Source organism: Nelumbo nucifera, chromosome 8, assembly GCF_055504915.1.
Source record: "Nelumbo nucifera cultivar China Antique chromosome 8, China Antique-T2T, whole genome shotgun sequence".
Lineage (NCBI taxonomy): Eukaryota > Viridiplantae > Streptophyta > Magnoliopsida > Proteales > Nelumbonaceae > Nelumbo > Nelumbo nucifera.
Genome location: NC_142656.1, coordinates 39,236,762 through 39,255,884, shown reverse-complemented (window position 1 = coordinate 39,255,884; position 19,123 = coordinate 39,236,762). Strand labels below are relative to the sequence as shown.

Genomic DNA, 19,123 nt, shown 5'->3' with positions numbered 1-19,123 from the left:
GACGTCGAGCATAACGACGTTAAACAATTGCGCTTGTGGGAGGCAACCCATTGTGTTTAGTTAATTTTGTTATATTGTTTGGTTTTGATTTTTGTGTTTATCAGGAACCCAACAAGACAAACAGGGAAGTACCCCCAAATCCTTCTACTTTATGCATAATCACATACATTGGGGACAATGTATAACTTAAGTGTGGGGGATTAGGGAAATCTGATGGAAATTTGGGATACCTTACCTTCTTGAAATTTCTGCTCCCAGAAACTTATCTTTGAACGATTTCAACTTATCAGGAATCATGTGCTTAGGCTGAATAGATAAGATAGGATGCAAGCATGACTAACTGAATCTTTCTTGGCTGCATATGGTACCTCATGATTTTAATCGATCAATAGGCAAGATGCATAATGGTTTGATTGATTTTCACATAATTATCTATCAAACATGGGTTGATTATTCTAGAACTTGCTGTGTTAGGCATATAGAGATCACAATCAATGAATTCATGGATCAGGCGGTGAAACCCTGTGATTCTTGTGAAAAAAAAAAGAGGGGGAGTTTGAAACTAAAATCATGACTAATGTGAGATGGAGCATAAAATGCACTCACATCTAGAAACAAAAACAAGTGTGAGATGGAACATAAAATGCACTCATATCTAGAAATGAAAGCAAGTGTGAGATGGAGCATAAAATTTACTCACATCTTGGAAAGAGGCAAGGGTGAGATGGAGCATATAGTGCACTCACCCTAGAACCCCAACCCCATTCTCACCTTCAGATCCTAGGAATTCACACTAAGTGGTGGAGATGTGATGCATAGCAAGCTTATGGCAATAAGCACACCTTGTTTTGATTCAAAGAAAAGTAATTGCATCTGGCTGAATTGGTTTGTTAAAAGCAATGAGCACCCGTGCAGTCCAAGGAGTTTCAGCCCTGGAAGGCTTGCCTCCTTGACTATCGATTTAACTTGGGACCATGAGAACGGTGATTTGTTATCACTCTTGGACAAGAAAAAGGGGAGAAAGAGATCAAAAGGGAAAAGTTATCAAGTCTGAACTAAATCATGAAATGTACCAGGCCTCATGTAGAGAAAAAGAAAGATTGAAAATCAATAGTTAGTCTCTCTTGTGTTACTTGAGTTTTTTCCTTGCCCGAGGACGGGCAAAGTTTAAGTGTGGGGGGATTTGATGAGAACAAAAAGAACCCTATTTCTATCCTCTAATATTCACTCTTTTATATTTATTTACCACTTAAATGGACTCATTACTCTTGTATTTCGATTCAGGGCAATAAAGAAGGCAATTGGAAGAAAACAGGGCAAATCCGGTGATTTTGCACAGTTTCGGTGACAGTCAGTAATCTGGGCCTAACTCTCAATTCCGGACTCCAAATTGGACAATTCAAGAAGCATTAAAAAGATGAAAGGAAGGTCTACTACTGTTATGTTCTGGGTTTTGATAGATTCGGCCCGCATCGAGTACGAAAACGAGCCCGAAGTCAGAGCAAGTTCGCAGCCAGGCCCATTTCACAACTTAAGCCCAACTCGCAGAAGTACCTTGAAGCAGCCCAACTCGAATTCAAGAGTTACGAGTCCGAATTTCGAATGTAATCTCCAAGCATAGAGTCTTATCAGATCTAAAGTCTTGAATGTAATCATAGAGAGATAAGAAGATTGATATTAGATCATTAGATAAGAGATAGGATAGGATTAGTTCAAAGAAGATCAAGACACCCTAAAGATAAGATGATCTCCTAGAAGGAATTGGAAAACAGCCCTCTCCATTGGCTATAAAGAGGGGGGCAAACCAGCTCTAGCATCACTCACTCCAAAATCCAAGTGATCATCAAGAAGACCAAGAAGCTCAAGAAAGCAGTTCGGCCATGGAGAAGCAAAGCATGGAGATTGCGCAGATCATGAGTAGCTAAGCTTCTTTTTTTGGTTCAAGGGGGGAGGTTTGATTGTGTCATTGTGAGGTTCTGTAGTTAATTTATTTTTTGCTTTTTAATTCAAGTATTCATTGATTCTTGAGCATATTTTTTATTGGATGTTAATGTTAATTAGTTTGACAAACTGAATTAATGTTGATTTTCCTACTGCTATCCATGATTTCGGTGATCCGTAATTGTCACGAATAGTGGTACAAGTAGCAATTATGTTGATATCTTTTTGGGTCATTTGTTCGTGATAGCCTTTGACCAATGTTTTAACATGATTCAACCTAAAGGAATCGATGAAACAAGATTCAGTAATTGCAGCTATCTCAATTATTGTTATTTTTGTTTAACTGTTTTCACAAATCTTAATGCTATCACTGTTTAATATGGACGCTATCATACCTAGTTAAGTGGTGATAAGTGTTGATCGAATGCTGGGTTTGGTCAACTGAATTAGGAAAACACAAGGTTTATTATGGCTATCCTAATAAATCTAAGGTTAAATGCTTGAATTGCAAGAATGCTGAAATGTACCTAGGATCGATGGCCAATCGATTCAACCCGAACCCTTGAACCATAATTCGGTAAGACTGATTTTCTCTTGTTTAAGTTGCTATTTATTTTCTTTTCTTTCGATTTCAGTATTTAAATTCTCTCACTCAATTACATTACCCATTCGGCTAAGAGATTATTGATTTGCTCCCTGTGGGATTCGACCTAGAACCACTTTTTCTGCAAATATTTTATTGTGGGACTAGTATTAATTTTGAGGGCTTCGACAAACCCGTCAATAGCCTTGATAATTGATTGCTGGACTGAATCTATAGTGTTCACATACAACTTATTTTCTCGATTTAATGAAAGGTGTTTGATCCGAATTGATAGGGATAGTTTGCTAGTTAGGAACTCAGATTTTGATTAGGTTAAGAATTTAGTTTATTAGATAACAATTGACTGATTTATTACTAGTAGTTGTTGTATAAATCTTTGTGGGAACGATACTCTACTCTTCACTTTATTATTTAATCGGCTAGTGCACTTGCTAGTGTAAGCAATACACATCAAGTTTTTGGCGCCGTTGCCGGGGACTTATTACAACAATATTAAGAACCATTAGCCACTGTTAATCTGATTTTTAATTCTATATATGATGGTTCAAATTTGAGTACATTAACCTCCATTGCTGATCTTGTTTCGGTAGTGTACAGTTTTCTTGCTCGATAGATTACTTTTTCGATTGGTGTACATTACTTTGACTTGTACAGTTTATGACAAGAAGATCTGAAATGGAGGGAATCCCCTACGATCCCGAGATTGAAAGAACCCTCCGCTTCCGCCTTAGAGCTGCTAGACAAGTGAGAGCTGAAACTAAAGAGATGGCCGAACCAAGAACTATGATGGACTATGCCAAACCAACCCTTTCCGGGTCTGTTTCAAGCATTGTGAGACCAGCCATAGCTGCTAATAATTTTGAGACCAAATCAGCCATAATTCAGAAGATACAAAACATGGTTCAGTTTTGTGGCATGGCTCATGAAGACCCGAACACTCACATAGCCAAGTTCTTGGAAATCTATGATACTTTCAAGCACAATGGGGTGAGTGATGATGCTGTTAGGCTCAGGTTATTCCCAATTTCATTGAAAGACAAAGCCAAGACTTGGCTGAATTCTTTGCCGGTTGGATCTATAGCAACATGGGATGAAATGGCTAGCCGATTCCTCTCCAAGTATTTTCCTCCATTCAAGACAGCAAAGATGAGGAATGACATCACCACTTTCTTTCAGCAAGATGGGGAGTCATTGTATGAGTCATGGGAGCGTTACAAGGAGTTGTTAAGGAAGGTCCCTCATCATGAACTTCCCATATGTCTGCAAGTGCAAACCTTCTATAATGGGCTGACCGAAACCAACAAGACCATTATGGATGCAGTAGCCGGGGGTTCCATCAACAACAAGACCCCTGAAGTTGCCCATGCACTCATAGAAGAGATGGTTGCAAACAACTACCAATGGCACTCTAAGAGAGCACAAGTTAGGCGGCAGCAAGGTCTTCATAATGTGGACACATATGCAGCTCTATCTGCGCAAATAGGTGCACTCAGCAAAAAGATAGATGAGATGCAGATGGCAGCCATGCATGTTCAGTTTGTGACTTGTGAATGGTGTGGGGGACGTTATATCTATTAGACAGTTTTGTATGCCCTTAGCTTCAATCTGATTTGATGTACTTTTGACATTTAATGTAAATAAATAAAGTGCATGTTTGATTCATGTTGTATGGTATGATTCTGCGTAAGACCCTAAAACTAGACACTTAATGAGACTTGTGTTAGTTTTAAATGTTCACAGCCATTGGATAATTCTGGGGAGATTTATCCTGCCAAGGCTGATACTGGTGTGCCACCAAGTGTTGGGATGGCCTGTCTCGACCACTAGAGTAAGATTGAAGGCACATACAGTATGGGATTACTCGAATCCTTGAACCATACCAGATTTCTAGTATTGCCTTGGACCTTAGAGACAGATGGGCAAAACTGGAAAGTTACACCAGGCCCCTAGACTTGATTGTGATACTTCACTAGGTGTCGGATTGGGCTGTCTTTGATATGCCAATTAGTGAGATCCTCAGCGGGGGGTCAAAACCTGGGTATGTTGGGACAGTCTGAGAATTCATTTGAGTGGGTGATCATAGTGACAGGATCAGCCCCTTTGTCGGACAAAGATAATGATCGGGAATGGACTCTCCCTGATGGAAACCAAACTACCGGCAGTTGATTTCAATCATTGGAATTTTGTATTGCAAATTTATATATATATATATATATATATATATATATATATATATATATATATATATATATATATATAATATATATATATATATATGATATATAGGTATTTTCGTTTTCAAGTTGTTTGCAAATGGTTTTAATTCCCGGGATCCATGTGAGAAGAGAGTGCAGTACTGTTCCTTGCAGCCAAGGGAGATGTCCTCTCTTGTCGGGCAATGCTTGATCATTATGGGCTGAGAGGTTAAGTGTAAGTCCATTTAGGATAATACCTGATGGGCTAATCTTGCATGTGCCCACAGTCCCTAGGTTTTTATAAGTTGGCTTGGCCTAGGGACCACTTAGTGTAAGTGTTGGGCCCATAGGGTCCATGTGATGGGCTCAGGGGTTCACTGGGCTTCTCAGTGAATTTGGCTAGGCCTTGTAATAAAGGCTGGGCCGAACCCATGTGGCTGATGTGTAGATCAATGCTTGGGTCCCACGCCATACAAAGAAGCCCAACTGGGCAGCAGATTGGAAACAAATTGAGCACTGATTATTAAATGGGCCAAAAGCCCATTTCGAACTGGGCTGATATGATCACCCACTTAAGGGGCGGATCTGAGATTCGTTAGCAAAAGGATTGGGCCCTTCAACCTAATCCACTCTAGGAGACCAAATTCAAATCAGATTTGAATATGGTAATCTCCTGATAAGACCAGGAGTTATCTAACCTAATCTGCAGATAGGATTTAGATCATCCCCTATCCAGATGCAGATTTGGATTGGGATAACTCCTAATAGAATTAGGAGATTTCTTAATCAAGAAGAAAGAGGAGAAATCCTAAGAGAATTAACAAAATTCGGATCTAGGGTTTCTAAGCAAGAAAATCTTCCTGTGAATTGAGATAGGATCTCATACACTCCAGAGAGAAGAGAAGCAGCATTCGCCATCTTCATCTCAGGAGTTCTCCTCCTGCTGCCGCCATTCTCTGAAAAGATTCGATCTTTGGGAAAAGAAATCAAGAAATCAGTTCTTGATATCAGTTTTGCAGAAGGAACTGAAAAGATTTGGTGCTCAGTGTTTCCAGAGGATTCTTGTGAAGGATTCAGTGTGTAGGATGCACTCTGCTGGTACCATTCTATAGATTGCTGTGTCATCTTCAGCAGGAGCAGTTCTTGGTGTCTTATTTGGGCGTGAGCACCAACTTTGGGAGATACTGCTTCTCTCTATCAGGTATAATTCCTCCATTGTCTTTTGGTTCAGATCTGGTTCGGTTATGGTTCAAGTAGGATCCTTGAATATTGTATTCTAAATTTAGGGAATATGATTCCCAGTTGGAAGAAGGTAGGAAATTTTTGAAATTCGCCCACCCATTCTGTAACCTTTTTAGCATCCATACGATGGATCCTACCATTCTTTCAGTAGTATCAGAGCCAGGTTTGAATCTTGAACCAAGAAAATCAGATCTGAACCTACGCAGATGGGCGGAAGTTGTTCTACCAAAATTTGCGCAGATTATTTTCTTTATTTCAAGAAATTGTTTCTTGTTGAGGGCGATTGGTCTGAAATTAATTTTTATTAAATCTAAAGTTTATTTAGAACTGTTCTTTATTAATTTTCATTTAATGGATTATTCGAACCTCGAGATCGAAGTGCAGATTTGGCGCAGATGGTCTGCGCAATTCCTTTTTTTTTTTATTCATTCAATTCAGTCTGTAAAATATATATTTTTTTTCTAGACTGAATGTATAGGATTCATTCAAGGATGTAATTAATTAATAGAAATAGGTTTTCTATTTTTATTTTCTTGATTGAAGAAGAAGGCGGCGCTGGAGATTTGTAGATGGAGAGATCGCATTTTGCGTTTTGCAGTTTATGAAACTGCAACCCTAGTAATTAACCTCTGTTTTGCAGGTGGTCTGAACAGTCCATATTTGATTTATGGTTGTCTAAAATCAAAAAATATTAATTTCAGATCTTTCATGAATTAACTCTTGAATTGAAAATCTGTTTTGGACAATTTCGGACTAGATTGGACCAAAATCGTTTGGACCGAATCTAGGGTTCGAAGGAGACTGTTTTCATTCCATTTTTCTCACACTTGTAGTTTCAAATCTGATGTTCAATTGCAGGGATTAATTCGGCCCACCTGTAAAGCCCAGTTTTAAAGGGTTAAAACTGCAAAAGCCCACTCTTGTGAGAAAGGCTATATGGGCCGAACTGCCAACTGCGATTCAGACCATATACCTAGACAACATTAATTGTTAATGTTATGGATTTTAATTGGGCTGATTAATGGGATTTACAGTAGTTATTTTGATTGGATCAATTCTTCCATTACATGTGATGTGTGGATGTATGATGTGCTGCGACCATGAGCCATAAGCACTTGGCTCATGATGAATCGTTAGTGGCTCTTACGCACACCATGGCTGAATGCACATCATTGCCATGTTGTCCCCTAAGGTCATTGGATGACCCCTTCCTTGCATGGTGGGCCCCACAACCCTGAAAAGGGATAAGTGTGGAAACCCTAGCCAATTAAGGCCCACTAGAAATCTGAGTTTATGAAAGTCAGGGGAGCCACTCTGGTTTGACCTAAACTTAACTAGGGCATAATTTTGTTCTCTCCAGCAAATATGGGTGCATGTGATAGGGAGACCCATGTGATGGACTCTCTAAAGGCCTTTCGTCATTAGCACAATGATGGGTCCTTCAGTAATGAGGAAACGCACCATAAAATTGGGCTATCCATTTGCTGTTGGATCTGTCAGTGTTTCATAAGATGATAGGGGCGTCATAGACCGATGTAGAAGGGGCTTCGCCAGAAAATGGGAACTCTCTCACGGTACCTTGGCGTAACCTAAACATGATGAGTGAGCACTCACTGGACAGAAAAGTTTACTTGAAAATGGCTCTGAACCTTGTTTGACAGAGGCCAAAGGGAAACTCATACAGTGAGTGGATATGATCCATCACAGAAAGATGGTGGGGTTTTGTAGCTGAAACAGTTGGCTTCACGCTCTCTATGTGATTTCCCACATTTCCAGAGACATTTCATGTCTCCGTCACTGAGATAGGAGAGAAATCTCAGAGATGAACAAATGGGAATGGCACATAGATTAAAAGCCATATCTATGTCGGTAAAATGAATCAAACTAAGGTTGTGGACTATGTTTTGCTGTTTTACCAGAAAATGGAAAACGGTCGATTCGCAAAGCTTCTAGACGATAACAAGCTTATGGGCCCAAACTATGCGGACTGGTACAAAAACCTTATGTTGGTCGTAACTTCTGAAAAGTTAGATAAGGTAGTGAAAAATCTTGCCCCGGAGCGTCCGGGTGATAGGGCTTCTGAGGCCCGAAGGAGGGAGTACCAAGATTGGGAGGATAAGAACTTCCTAGCCCGCTGCTTTGTCATTTCCTCACTGGACAACTCAATACAGAGGCAGTTCGATCAGATCGAACTAGCCAAGGACATATTGGACAGTCTAAAGACAATGTATGAAGAGCATAATTGTTCTTCTCGACAGAAGGTCCTAAAACTGTTTATGACCGCGTAGATGTTCAAAGGACAAAACGTTCATGATCATTGTCTTCGGATGATGGCCTACATTAACGTAGTCGAAGCCCTTGGATCCGGGCTAGATTTTGGAACACAAGTAGATGCCATCCTAAATTCTTTGCCCTCTTCCTTCAATGCGTTCATAATGAACTATAATATGAACAAGCTGAATGTCAGCGTCCAGGAACTCAACAATATGATGCAAAGGGCCGATGACTTACTTAAGAAGGATGAGATTGTGGTTATGCTTGTTGAAGCTAACAAATCGGGCAAGAAAAAGAGAAGGGCAAAGAAGCCCCAGAAGAAAGCTGCCAAGCCCAAGAAGCAGAAGAAGAACAAGGCATCTGATGCCTGCCACTTCTGCAAGCAGACCGACCACTGGAAGAGGAACTGTCCTGCCTACCTGGAATCTAAGAAAGGTAACTTCAAAACTTGTGTCATAGAAACTAATATGTTAGTGACTTCTGTGTCTTGGTGTGTTGAGTCTGGGGCTTCAACTCATGCGGGTAACTCACTGCAGGGGTTCAAAGTTAGCAGAAGACTGCGTGAAGGAGAAGTGACGCTGTTCTTGGGAACGACTGCAAGTGTTGCAGCTACGGCAATAGGAACCGTAGAATTAGTCTTTAGAGATGGAGTACTTGTACTTAAAGATTGTCTTTATCTACAGAACTTGAGAAGAAATTTAATTTATGTTTCTAAACTGTGTGCTGATGGATATACTGTTTATTTTAGTAATATGATTACTGTTAAACGGAATAATAAATTCATCGCATGCGGGGAACTGGAGAACGGTCTCTATGTTCTACATCCTTCTCTAGAAACTAATTTCACCGAAACTACGTCGGTCGAAAATCCCAAGAAAAGAACTCGTGATACAGTAAGTCCCACATGCCTGTGGCATTACCGACTTGGCCATATCGGTGTTGACCGAATCACAAGACTGGTAAAGGATGGTCCTTTGGATTTTCTAATCGTAGAAAAACTTCCCACTTGTGAGTCTTGCCTCCAAGGTAAGATGACTAAGCGGCCATTTAACGGTAAGCCTAAAAGATGTACATGAAGGGATGAGAGATCCATCGTATGGACGCCCAAATCTCGTGGAATAAGGTGGGCAAATTTCAAAAAAAAATTCTCTCCCTTCAACTGGGAATCACATTCCCTATTTTAGAAAATCATATTTTCAATGATCAACCTTGAACCATAAACTGAATCAGGTCTGAATAAAAGCAGTAAGAGAGGATTATACCTGATACGGAGAAATAATATCTCCCAACGAAGGTGTTCACGCTGAAGGAAGGATCCTAAGATTGCTCCCACTGAAGATGGCGCAGTGTAGGATGGAGCAGAATCAGTAGTGTTCTCTCCAAGAACCTAATCCTTCGCAAGAAATAGCAAGATGGAACGTGAACACAGCTTTCTATCAGTTCCTTCACAAGGAACTGATGTCAAGATCGAATCTTGATTTCTCCCACTGAATTGGAGGTCGAACTAGCAGGTGAGGCGGCAGTAGGAGGGAGGCGGAAACGAAAGAATTTCGCAGGGATGCTTAATTCTTCCTTTTATGATTTCAGCTCTGAAGAGGATGTGAATGTGTCTTCTAAATGCTGCTGCCCCCCCTCCTTCTTTTGTAACCTTAAAGGGATCAGCTCCTAATCCCAATAGGAGTTGCTGATCCAAATATATCAGAAATCCCTTTAGGTGATAAGGGTAAACCCTTATCTTATCTACAAATTAGATCAACATTCTCCTAATCTCAATATGAGGTTTCCAGATCTGAATCACATTCAGCTGGACTCTCTGAGTGGATAGGGTTAAGACCCTATCCTATCTGCTAATCCATTCCCAGAATTCGCCCCTTATTTAACTAATTAAATTATCCCAGTTCGAAATGGGCTTTAGGCCCATTAAGGTTATGTGCTCACTTAGCCTTCCTAACTGCTACCCAGTTGGGCTTCCTTGTATAGCATGGGACCTAAACATTGATCTACACATCAGCCACATGGGTTGTTAGACAGTTTTGTATGCCCTTAGCTTCAATCAGAATGATGTACTTTATGAGTTTATTGTAAATGAATAAAAGTGCATATTTGATTCATTTTCCCTTTGTATGTTTCTGTGTAATACCCTTAAACTGGACACTTAATGAGACTCATGTTAGTTTAGAATGTTCACAGCCAGTGGGTCGGTCTAGGGAGACCTATCCTGACAAGGCTGACACTGTGGTGCCACCAAGTCGGTTGGGGTGGCCTGTCTCAGCTGCCAGGGTGAGACCCTAGGCACATACAGTGTAGGATTAATTGAATCTATGAACTGGACCAGATTTCCAGTATTGCCCTGGACCTTGGAGATTGATGGGCAAAACTGGAAAGTTACACCCGACCCCTAGACTCGATTATGATAATGCACTAAGTGTGGGATCGGGCTGTCTTTGATGTACCAATCAGTGAGATCCTTAGCGGTGGTCAAAACTTGGGTCTGTTGGGACAGTCCGAGAATTCATCTGAGTGGGTGATCATAGTGACAAGATTGGATCTTGACATCAGTTCTTTGAGAAAGGATTGAAAGGAAGCTGTGCTCACGTACCATCCTGCTGATTCTTGCGAATGACAGAGTTCTTGGAGAAGAACACTGCTGATTCTGCTCCATCCTGCACTGCGCCATCTTCAGTGGGAGCAGTTTTTGGATTTTTCCTTGGGTGTGAACACTTCCGTTGGGAGATACTATTTCTCCGTATCAGGTATAATTCTCCCCTACTCCTTTTGGTTCAGATCTGATTCAGTTTAAGGTTCAAGAATGATCCTTGAAAATATGATTTTCTAAATAGGGAATGCGATTCCCAGTTGAAGGGAGAGAAAAAAATTTTTGAAATTCGCCCCTTATTCCGCAATCTTTGGGCGTCCATGGGATGGATCTCTCATCCCTTTATGGGTTCGGCCCAGCCTTTGTTACAAGGCCTGGCCGAATACATTGTTATGGACAGTGCACCCCCTGTCCATCTAGGGTTGGGCTCTATGGGCCCAACATTTACCCTAAGTGGTCCCTGGGCCAAGCCACATTGTAACATCTAGGGACTGTGGGTAGATTAGCCCATCAGGTATTACCCTCAATGATCTTACACTTAACCTCTCAGCCCATAATGATCAAACACTGCCCGACAAGAGAGGACCTCTCCCTCGGCTGCAAGGAACAGTGCCGCACCCTCTGCTCTCATGGATCCCGGGAATTAAAACCATTTGCAAACATTTTGGAAACCCTAATATATATATTGCCGACAATCTTGGTTTTCATTAGAAAGAGTGCATCCCCAATCATTACCTTTGTCCGACAAAGGGGCTGATCCTGTCACTATGATCACCCACTCAGATGAATTCTCAGACTGTTCCAACATACCCAGATTTTGACCCCTGCTAAGGATCTCACTGTACATCAAAGACAGCCCAATCCGACACCTAGGGGTCGGGTGTAACTTTCCAGTTTTGCCCATTAATCTCCAAGGTCCAGGGCAATTCTGGAAATCTGGTCCGGTTCAAAGATTCAATTAATCCTACACTGCATGTTCCTTGGGTCCCACCCTGGCGGCTGAGACAAGCCACCCCAACCAACTTGGTGGCACATCAGTGTCAGCCTTCTCAGGATAGGTCTCCCCAGACCGATCCACTGGCTGTGAACATTCTAAACTAACACGAGTCTCATTAAGTGTCCAAATTAAGGGTATTCCATAGAAACACACCACAGGAACATGAGTCAAATATGTACTTTATTCATTTACAATAAACTCATATTGTACATCATTCTGATTGAAGCTAAGGGCATACAAAAACTGTCTAACAGCTCCCACTTGCACTTAGGTCCAATCTGGTACAAGCCGGAGTCCCATGCTTTCCACGTGTTTCTCAAACACTTTCTGTTTCTAGATGTGAGTGCATTTTATGCTCCATCTCACATTAGTCACGATTTTATTTTCATTGTTTTTTTTTTTTTTTTTTTTTTTTGCACAAAAATCATAGGGTTTCGTCGCCTGATCCATGAATTCATTGATCGTGGTCTCAATATGCCTAACATAGCAAGTTTTAGAATAATCAACCCATGTTTGACAGATAATTATGTGAAAATCAATTATGCATCTTGCCTATTGATCGATTAAAATCATGAGGTTCCATATTCAGCCAAGAAAGATTCAGTTAGTCATGCTTGCATCCTATCTTATCTATTCAGCCTAAGCACATGTTCTAGATAAGTTGAAATCATTCAAGGATAAGCTTCCAGGGAGCAGAAATTTCAAGAAGGTAAGGTATCCCAAATTTCCATCAGATTTCCCTAATCCCCCACACTTAAGTTATACATTGTCCCCAATGTATGTGATTATGCATAAAGTAGAAGGATTTGGGGGTACTTCCCTATTCGCTTTTGAGGTTCCTGCTAAACACAAAAATCAAAATCAAACAAAATAACAAAATTAACTAAACATAATGGGTTGCCTCCCAGAAGCGCAATTTTTTAACGTCGTTATGCTCCTTTAATCCAATGAATACCATGGAATGTCCAACGAGATGTCTACCGTAGTGGGGACATTTGCATCCTCGTGGAACAATTTCAATCGATGTCCATTCACCTTGAACATCTTAGCTGTGTCGAGACTTTTGATCTCTACTGCACCATAGGGAAAAACATTAGTCACAGTAAACGGACCCATCCACCTGGAACGCAGCTTACCTGGCATGAGTTGAAGTCGAGAATTATACAATAAGACCTTTTGTCCAATTTTAAATTGTTTTCTTAAGAGTGCATTGTCATGGAACAATTTGGTCTTTTCTTTGTAGATTTTTGAATTCTCGTATGCCTCTAACCTCAACTCTTTCAGCTCTTGCAACTGGAGCTTCCTTTCCTTCCTTGCTTCTTCCATATTCATGTTGCATTGCTTGATTGCCCAATAGGCCCTATGTACAATTTCCACCGGCAAGTGGCAAGATTTGCCAAAAATTAACCTGTAAGGGGACATACCTATTGGGGTCTTTGTAAGCTGTCTGATATGCCCAGAGAGCATCATCTAGACATAGGTTCCAATCCTTCCTTCCTTCCTGGATTCACCGTCTTTTCCAAGATGGACTTTATCTCTCTATTGGAAATTTCAGCTTGCCCGTTAGTCTGGGGATGATAAGCAGTGGAAATTCGGTGATGCACCCCATATCTTCTCAACAAGGCTTCAACTGTTTTATTGCAAAAATGGGTCCCTTGATTGCTTATGATGGCTCGAGGAGTGCCAAACCTATTGAAGACGTTAGACTTTAGGCCCAGATCACTGACTATCGCCAAAACTGTGCAAAATCACCCGAATTGGCCTGTTTCCTTCCAATTGGCTTCTTTAATGCCCTGAATCGAAATACAAGAGTAATGAGTGCATTTATGTGCTAAAGTAGTGTAAAAGGATGAAATTAAGGGGACAAAATAAGATTCTTCTAAGTCTCATCAGAGAGATCATCCAAATGAAGCTACGGGAACCAAGGAGGACAGCAGAGATATCAGCCCCAATATTTCAATCGACAGCCCCAATATTCAGCACCTATCACAGCGCAAAGTCAACCCTCAAGTTCAGGTATGTCATTAGAGGAAATCGTTAAGGCTCTTGCTACTAACACTCAACAATTTCTGCAGGAAACAAGAGCCAGTATTCAGAATTTGGGGAACCAATTCTGCCAACTTGCCACTTCCATTAGCAAGTTGGAGGCGCAGAGCTTTGGGAAACTACCATCACAAATGGTAGTCAGCCCCAAGGAGAATGTAAGTGTAGTGGTGCTGAGAAGCGGGAAGGAACTGCAGCTAGAATCTACCTCACCAAGGAAGGTGGATAAAGGACAGGAAGAAGAGGAGGTACAAGACTCAAACGAGAGCCCCATTAAGGTAAGATTTGGAGAGAACGTTTCAGCCGTAATCAAGAGGACCTTACCAGAAAAACATGTTGATCCAGGTATGTTCACCCTACCTTGTGTGATTGGCAATAAGCGAATCGAGCATGCCATGCTAGACTTAGGTGCATCTATCAATGTAATGCCATACTCGATTTACTATGCTTTGAGATTAGGTTTTTTAAAGGAAACTAGAGTTGTTATCCAATTAGCTGATCGTTCTAACGCCTACCCAGAAGGGATTGTTGAGAATGTATTGGTGCAGGTTAACGATTTAATCTTTCTAGCTGATTTTTACATTTTGAAGATGGAGGAGGACACGATTACAAGTTCTGCCCCACTTCTATTAGGCAGGCCATTCATGAAAATGGTCAAGACCAAAATAGATGTGGATGAGGGTACCCTCTCCGTCGAGTTTGACGGGGAGACTGTTAAATTTAATATTTTTAAAGCTATGAAGTACCCAAATGAAGACCATTCGACCTATTCGGTTGACACTATTGATCCAACTGTGTAGGAAATTTTTGAAAAATATATGAATGGGGAGCTAGAATCGAGGGAACAATTGGATACGAACGCCCCTATTTCAGATTTGAACCCGCCCATGATGGATGGAAGGGGAGCACACCAAAAGTTGCACCCACAAGAATTAGAGGATCCAATCAATGATTATTAAAAATAAGGAAGTTTGTTTTTCCTTTTTCATTTTATTTTTACATTCCTAGTTTAGTTTTTTCTGCCCTTTCTTTGCATTTAACCTTACATTGGGGACAATGTAAATTTTAAGTGTGGGGGAGGGAGATTTAGTTTAGAATGTAGGTTGTGTTTTAAAATTTGATTTAGGTCATGGGTAACTCTGAGTGTATGAGAAGTGACCAGACCATATCCAATAAGGACCTATTCCTCCTCTCTGAAACACCGTTAAATTGTGGTGTAGCTGGAGGAGCTAAATGTGATACTATCCCATTAGACTTCAAATAGTCCCTGAATTCGTCAGAGAGATCTTCGCCACCTCAATCTGATCAAAGGGCTTTAATTTCTCTCCCCAACTGTTTGTCAACCTCTTGTCTGAACTCTTTGAACTTTTCAAAGTTTTCAGACTTGTGTCTCATTAGGTACACGTAACCATATCATGAGAAATCATCTGTAAAGGTGATTAAATACACGTGTTGATTCCATGTCCTAACAATCAGGGAACCACATACATCAGTATGTATAAGGTCAAGTGTGTCTGTACATCTTTCAGGCTTACCGTTAAATGGCCATTTCGTCATCTTATCTTGTAGGCAAGACTCACAAGTGGGAAGATCTTCTACAGTTAGAAAATCCAAAGGACCATCCTTTACCAACCTTGTGATTCGGTCAACACTGATATGGCCAAGTCGGTAATGCCACAGGCACATGGGATTAACTGGATCACGGACTCTTTTCTTGGGGATTTCAGCCGACGTAGTTTTGGTTATGTTAGTTTCTAGAGAAGGATGTAGAACATAGAGACCATTCTCTAGTTCCCCGTATGCGATGAATCTGTTGTTTCTTTTAATAGTAATCGTATTACTAAAGAAGACAGAATAACCATCCGCACACAGTTTTTGAAATAGAAATCAAATTTCTTCTTAAATTTTGTACATAAAGACAATCTTTCAGTACAATAGTTCATTCTCTAAAAATTAACTCCACGGTTCCTATGGCCGCGGCTGCAACACTTGCAGAAGTCCCCAAGTAGAGCGTAACTTCTCCTTAACTCAGCCTTCTGCTTACCTTGAACCACTGCAGTGAGTTAAACGCATGAGTTGAAGCCCCAGAGTCAATACACCAGGACGCAGAAACTACCAATAAATTGGTTTCTATAACACAAGATTCAAAATTACCTTTCTTGGATTCCAGGTAGGCAGGACAGTTCTTTTTCCAGTGGCCGGTCTTCTTGCAGAAATGACAGGCGATGCTTTGTCTTTCTTCTGCTTCTTACCCTTAGTGGCTTTCTTCTGAGGCTTCTTTGCCTTCCTCTTTCTCTTGCTTGTCTTGCTAGCTTCCACAAGCATAGCTACAGGTTCATCATTTTTAATTAGTTCTTGTACTCGTTGCAACATATTGCTGAGCTCTTGTAAGCTGACATTCAGCTTGTTCATGTTATAGTTCATGATGAACGGATTAAAGGAAGGAGGCAAAGAATTAAGGATAACGTTTATCTGGGTTGCAAGGTCCAGCCCGGATCCAAGGGCTTCAAGCTCATTGATGTAGCCCATCATCCAAAGACAATGGTCATGAACTTGTTGCCCTTTGGACATTTGTGCGGTCATGAACTGTTTCAAGACCTTTTGTCGAGTAGAACGATTCTGCTCTTCATACATCATCTTGAGACTGTCCAATATGTCCTTGGAAAGTTCGATCTGATCGAACTGCCTCTGTATTGGATTGTCCAAGGAGGCAATGATGTAACACCGGGCAAGGGAGTTTTTCTCCTCCCATTCCTGATAGTCTCTCCTTCGAGCCTCAAAAGCCCTATCACCCAGACGCTCCGGGGCAGGATTTTTAGCCACTTTGTCTAATTATTCAGAAGTTAGGACTAGCATAAGGTTCCTATACCAGTCGGCATAGTTCGGGCCCTTCAGCTTGTCATCATCAAGAAGCTTTGCAAATTGCCCGTTTGCCATTTTCTGATAAAAGAGCAAACATCAGTCCACAACCTAATTTGATTCATGGTCATTACATAGATATGGCTTTTAATCTATGTTCCATTCCCATTTATTCATTTCTGAGATTTCACTCCTATCTCAGTGATGGAGACTACAAGTTGTCTCTGGAAAAGTGGGAAATCACATAGGGTGCATGGAGCCAACTGTTTCAGCTTCATAACCCCACCACCTTTCTGTGAAGGATCATATCCACTCATCATATGAGCTTTCCCTTTGGCCTCTGTTAGACAAGGTTCAGAGCCATTTTCAGGTAAACATTTCTGTCCAGTGAGTGCTTACCCATCTTCCCATTTTCTGATGAAGCCTCTCCCACATCGGTCTATGACGCCCCTATCATCTTATGAAACACTTAGACAAGCCCAACAACAAATGAATAACCCATTTTTTGGTGCGCTTCCTCATTACTGAAGGACCCATCCTCATGCTAATGATGGAAGGCCTTTAGAGAGTTCAACATATGAAGCTCCCTATGACATGCACTCATATTAGCTGAAGGGATTAGTAATTATGCCCTATTTTGATCTAGGTCAAACCAAAAGTTGCTCTCACTAACTTTCATAAAGCCAGATTTTGGTGGGCCCAAATTGGCTAGGGTTCCGCACGTAACCTCTCCATAAGGTGTGGGGCCCACCACCGAGAGAGGTCATCCAATGACCAAGGGACACCATGGTAATGATGTGCATTCAGCCATGGGAGTGCAAGAGCCACTGTCGAAATTACATGGACCAAGTTCTTATGGTTCATGCTCGAAGGACATCACACATCCATACATCACATGCAAGGATAAATTGATTGGTATATGGGCTGAATGAGGGTTGATCAGTTCGGCCCATATAGCTTTATCCGCAGAGTGGGCTTTTAGCAGTTTGTACAACTTAAAACTGGGCCTTTACAGGTTGGGCCGAATTAAACTTTTAATTAATTATCAATCCTCAGGCCCATTAGTGGGAAGAAATAGGGCTGACATTCAGCCTTGATCGAACCCTAGATTTGGTCCAACCAGTTTGGATCAATCTGGTTTAAATGGGTCTAGGGTTTGATCTTTAATTAAAGATTTAATTCAAGAATTAATCTGAAATTAATTACTGATAAAAGAACAAGCAAAAATCAGTCACATAGGGCTGTTTGCACAATCCATCCTGCAAAATAGAGGTTAGGTCACAGGTTGCAGTTTCACAAACTGCAAATCGCTGTTAGCGATTCTCCCATCTGCAAAATCTCCTTTTCTGCGCCGCCATCTTCAATCCAAAATAAAAAAAAAATAGAAAGCCTAATTTCTATTAATAATTACATCAGATCGAATGCCTATACATTTAGTCTAAAAATAAAAAAAAAAATTATTTTACAGACCAAATGTAAGAGAATAATCATGAAACTGCAAAATCGAAGGTTCCCTGCATCAATTAAGATTTCGATCTGCATGTGTACGAACAGCCCATAAATCAAGAAAATTATAAAGAACAATTCTAAATAATAATCATATTTATAAAAAATAATTTCAGATTAATCCCCCATCAACTAGAAACAAATTTTCCAGAGAAACATCAAATCTGCGCAAATCGGGTAGAACACCTTTTGCCTATTTGTGCAGGTTCATATTTGATCCAATTTGGTTCAAGACTTGAACCTGACTCTGATACCACTGAAGGGATGAGAGATCCATCATATGGACGCCCAAATCTCGCGGAATAAGGTGGGCGAATTTCAAAAAAAAATTCTCTCCCTTCAGCTGGGAATCGCATTCCATATTTTAGAAAATCATAATTTCAAGGATCAACCTTGAACCATAAACTGAACCAAATCTGAATAAAAGCAGTAGGAGAGGATTATACCTGATACGGAGAAAACTGTGATTCTAATACTTAGGGAAAACTGTGATTCTAATACTTATTTTGTTAAATCCCCTTGTGAACGATATTTTTTATACTACTTGATAACTAGTGCACTTGCTAGGGTTATATTTATAGCTATCAAGTTTTTGGCACCGTTGCCGGGGATTTAATCCTAAAATAATATTAGAATTTGTCAACCTTGATTAATTTGGACCTTTTATTTTTGTTTTTATTTTATTTTTATTTCTGTTATTTACATCATCCTGAGACTGTCCAATATGTCCTTGGCAAGTTCGATCTGATCGAACTGCCTCTGTATCGGGTTGTCCAAGGAGGCAATGATGTAACACCGGGCAAGGGAGTTTTTCTCTTCCCATTCTTGATAGTCTCTCTTTCGGACCTCAGAAGCCCTATCACCCG

The 19,123-nt window shown here is 40.7% G+C and overlaps 1 non-coding gene across 1 annotated transcript; it reads right to left on the bottom strand.

Annotated features, from left to right (window-relative positions):
• Nucleotides 1–3,688: 3,688 nt before the first annotated feature.
• Nucleotides 3,689–3,795, bottom strand: LOC148789903 (small nucleolar RNA R71). The gene has a single exon (XR_016079912.1). It is a non-coding gene; the product is annotated as a small nucleolar RNA R71 (small nucleolar RNA).
• Between the last annotated feature and the right edge of the window lie 15,328 nt (nt 3,796–19,123).